Genomic DNA, 5,111 nt, shown 5'->3' on the forward strand with positions numbered 1-5,111 from the left:
CTTATTTAAAGTAATAACTTAACCCTCTTACTCCGCGATATTACCTAGGCATACTTATAATCCTATACTAAGTTATTCTAAACCATTCTAACCTATTTACCTAAAAACCTATAAGGTAAATACCTTAAAGGAACGATTATTCGTATTATTAAGCCCTTATATAGTATTATAGAAGCTAGAGTCTATTAGTTTCGTATATATTAATAATATTATATCTAAATCCTTAATATATCTATATTAATATATAACTTCTACCTTTTAATTATAAATACTAACCTTAATACGTTTAGTATTATTAGAATATAGACTAATAATACCCTTATACTTAGAACTAATAGCTTTTCTACCTATAAAAAAGAAAAGCTCGAGGATATATAATTTTAAGTAAAGCTAAAGATATCGATAACCTTAGGAATAATAGTTAATTTTAATAGTATAAAACTAACCCTATTAAATATAAGATCCCTATTACTTTAGTAGAAGGGATAAGTAGCTAAGATTACTACTATTAACCCGAAAGTATTTAATCGATACTAACGCTATATCTAGGAAAGAGCCTAAGGATTATACGTTGCTTTAATCTATTAACTTAAAGCTTTATTTAATATCTTAGTTATAGCTTAAATCTAAACCCCTAATAATAAGGATTATACTATCCTAAATAAGCGCTTATAATAATAAATAGATTACTAATAACGAGGCCTTATATATAAGCTAATTAATCTAGCTACTATAAAGCTTACTATTTTTACTAACGGATCTTTTATAAATAATAAGGACCTATCCTCCTAGCTAGGATTTATTATTACGCTCGTTAACGAGACTAATAGTAAAGATAAATAGTTTAAGATCGAAGGTAATTCTTGCGAAGAGAGATACGAGAAGTATATAAAAATGCACGAAGGTAAAATTAGAAGTAAGAGGTCGGACAGGCAGGGCAGAGAGATTTGATTCTTATAGGAGCAGTAATTACGGTAGGGGAGTAATTATTATATTGCCTTAATTGTCCTTCTTTCCTCTATCTAACGCCCCTCTTTATACCTATCTAGCATCTTAATTAACAAAGAAGATCCTACTTAAAGAAGCTACTAATATCCTTTCGACTATAGAGCTTTTTACCGGTTTTTTCCCCTCCTTTCTAGCCGTTGCCGGCATATCCGTCTTATCTTTCGCTACCTCTATAGGAAGCTATCGCTACTTCTACTTCCCCTTATGCCCCTACCCTCCTTTCTATACCTCTTTTTAGCTCCTTCTTCCTTCTTCTATACCGGGTGTTTTTAGCTTCCTTGGTCCCTCGTGCTAAGGGATATCTCCGAGAACTGCGAAATTAGGCCACGCTTCGCGATATACCCCCTTAGCTATAGCCTGCCCCTTAAGGGCATAGCTAATACGGCTTCGGGCTAGTAAGCGTATAGAGGAGGTTCTTAGCTCTATACTTCTCCCTTTACTCGAGGAAAGTAGGGGCCCTTTCGGGTCCCTAGGCTCTTTTAGACCTACTTAAGGAAAAGGGGCCTAAAAAGGGGAAAGTCCTATAAGAAAGGGGGCCTTCTTAGAAGGGAAAAACCTAATTAAATAAGGGGCCCTCTAAAGGGAAAAACCTCTTCCTTTTCTTTAGCTATAGACGTTACCTTCTTATATATACTATTAGCTCCTCTCGTAGACTCTTAAGGCGGGCCTCTAAGGATAGCTTCTCTTAAATGTCTTCTAGCCTAATTTACTATAAAAAGACAGCTAGCTTCTACTTTAGTAGGGGCTTCGTAAGACCGTCGGCTTTTATTAATACCGTTAGAACCTAACGGACGGAAATAAGTCCCCTTTAGACCTCTTAGCGTAACTAATACTAGTAGATATCGATATACTATAGCTAGGTCGATAGCTTACTATTTTCCTCTATAAGAATCTATATAGTCTGCGTATTATCGTATTCTATAGCTAACGGGGATAGAATTTATAGTCGTAATAATATTAGTAGCCGGCTAAGGAAAATCGCTTCTTTTAACGCTTTTAAAAGAGCTAGTAGCTCTGCCTCTATACTAAAAGTAGTAACGGTAGCATGCTTCGAAGCTCTCTAAGCAATAGTTCCTCTAAAAAGGGATATAATATACCCTTATAAGCTCTTTCTATCTAAGGGATTATCTATAAAGGACGAATCGCTTAAATAAAGAAAGATTTCGGTAGCTAATTTCTTCCTTTCCTACCCTCTTAGGCGTAGACTATATAATCTCGTTAAATAGAGATAAAGGATAGCTCTATCTACTACTTCTTAATGCCTAGGGCTAGGATTCTAGTTATGCCTAGCTAGCTAGGAGACCGTAAAAGAGATATCCGGTCTAGTAGAAATAGCTAAAAAAAGTAGGGAGCCTACCATCTATTAATATTAGTATTTCTCTTACTCCCTAGCTTAAAAGGACGGATTAGGTAAAAGCTCTTCGTTTAATATAGGCGTAGAGGGAAGCTTCTTATCGAGGGAATTAAGGAGGAATTTATAAGCGACCTTATTAATATAGGCGTCCTAGGTAAGCTAGATAGTCCGTTAGGACCTATTCTAAAGGATTTATATCCCTAGGAACTACTTTAGCTCCCCTAGCTTAGTTATCTTATACCTTTATTATAGGCCTTATATAGCCTCCCTAGTAGTAGCTTCTTCCTCTTTTAGGTACGCTTAGATAATATCGTCGACGTAGAAGAAGACCGTGATTTTACCCTTCTATATTATATACGGTTCCTAAGGGACTTTCTTAAAGCCTAGGGCTTCGAGGGAACCTATTAAATACTATTGCTAAAGAAGGGGTAATCTTCGTATTCTATATAGAGCTTTCCTAATCTATAGAACCTTTCCTAGCTATTAGAAGCCTAGTAGAAGGCATATATAGATAACTTCTTCTTCCTTAAGTAGGCAGTTAATAAAGGCGTTAACTATATCTATTTAATCGAGTTCGAGGTCGAATTCTACTACTATAGCTATAAGGGTCCGAAAAGATATCCCTACTAAGGTAGTTGCCTTAGTAGGAAGATCCCCTTTTTCCTACTAGTTCCCGTAGATAACTAGCCGGGCTTTATACTTTTAAAGGAAGCTATATTTATTAGTCTTATAGATAAAGACCTACTTATAGCTAAGGACTTATTTTCCTCTTACCTTTTCCTTAAGGACTTCTTCGAAAGACCTTATCTCTTCGTATAAGGCTAGGTAGTCTTTCTAGGCCTAGAAAAACTAGTCTCTAAAGGGGTGTTTTTCTAGCTGCTTTTAGTTTACTAGTAGGTCTAGGAGGTCTCTTTTATATACCTTCCTTGCTAATATTAGCTTAAATAGCCGGCCTGCTATAAACGCTCCGTAGGAACCGTCTTCTATTAGCGTTAGGTAGAAGTCGGAAAATCAGTCGAAATAGGGGAGAAACTAGTCTTCTTTTATATCGGGCCTTATACCTTCCTTTGCTTCTTAAAGCAGGGATAAAAAGGCAGCCGGGTAATCCTTTAAGAGAGGTGCCTTTCCTACCCCCTTAGGGGTCGAGATAGGAAGACTAATAAAGAAAGCTACTTCTAGATCTTCTTCTTATTCTATAAGAGGGGGCGTAGGGAGGCAGGCGTATTCTAGCTCTACCGCTTTCCTATAGTCTCCTTCTTCGTCTAGATTATCTAATCTAGTAGCTTCCTCTTCTTCTTCGAAGTCGGCGTTATCGTCGACTACTTTAACGTCGGTTTCTTCTTCTATTTCCTTGTCTAGGGCCTCTTCTTAAGACTATTAGGAAGGGGGGATTTAAATCTTCTAAATTAGCTAATATTAAGAGAGTAAGAGGGGTTATTAATCCCTCTTTCCGTCGAAGAAGCTAGATTCGTCGAAAATTATATCCCTAGTCGAAATAACCTTCCGTAAAAGAGGAATCTAGATCCGGAAGATATTCGTAGAATTATAACTAACGAGGTAACTAATAAAGGCTCTAGGATTAAGCTTTCTTTTCTTCTTCCTTTTTAGCTATATATCGGCAATTATAGCGTATGCCTTATAGCTATAGGTACGAAGGTAGGCTAGCGAGGCCCTCTTCTTCGTAAAGAGCTTAAGGGGGGATTTCTAGTCTATTCCTTAGGTCTTAAAAAGGGTCTCTAGGTCCCTATAGTCCCTTAGTCCCCTAGGGTCTCTTAGGGTCCGGTTCTAAAGGTAATAGGCGGTCTTAACGACTTCCCTCTAAAGGTCGTATAGAAGCTTTATAGTAAGTCTTATCGTATAGGCCCTTTCTATTATAGCACCCCCTAATCTTTCTGCCCCTCCGTTCTAGGCCTAGGTATTCGGTGCTAATAGGAGGGGTAAAATGCCCCTTTTTCGAAGCTAATTTAAGATATCCTTCGTAAATAGCTCTCTATTAGACCGTATCTTCTTTACCTCGTAGCTAAAGTAGGATTTTATCTAGTTAACGAAGTCCTAGAGGGTAGACTAGTTATACTTACTTAGTTAGGTCCGTAAGAAATAGGGGAAAACTATCCCTAAAAAGGCGTCTATAAAAAACATTACCCTAACGAAGCTTTCCTAATCCCTAGAGACGTCGGTCTAGTCGACCTAAATTTCCTTATATAGCTAGTCCGGCCGTATTAGGGTCCGTCTAGAAATTCGTCTCCTAGTCTTTCCTTAGCCGTAGTATTCGCATTTAACGGTCTTTAGGCCCCTTATTTATACGCCTTATTATTAGCCTAGCTTATATAAAGCTAGGGGGCCTAGGTAACTAAGTCGTGCGTACTAAAGAATGCTGTCTCCTTAAGCTGCTAGAAGAGGGTCCTTTATAGTAGACCTATTCCTCCTAGTAGGGAAAGCTAACTTCTCGAGAGATTCCTTCTTAAGGATAGGTCGGAATTTAAGAATAAATTAACCGAATTTCTCCTTAATAAGCCTAATAGTCTAATTCTTCTAGACTAGCCTCGTAGGCTTAGACGTTATATCCTAGAAGATTCCTTCCTCTTAAAGAAGGCGGAAGGAAATTAGGCTCGTTAAAGATCGAGGGTAAAAAGCTACCCTTTTTCGTCGAAGAATTCGTATAGATCCGTTAAGTAATTTCATCGTAAAATTCACCCTTTTATACCCTTCTATCTATACGGTTAATTCCCCGGTAATAAGGTATTCCCTC

This window comes from Hirsutella rhossiliensis, assembly GCF_020360975.1.
Source record: "Hirsutella rhossiliensis strain HR02 chromosome Unknown scaffold00009, whole genome shotgun sequence".
Taxonomy (NCBI): Eukaryota; Fungi; Ascomycota; class Sordariomycetes; order Hypocreales; family Ophiocordycipitaceae; genus Hirsutella; species Hirsutella rhossiliensis.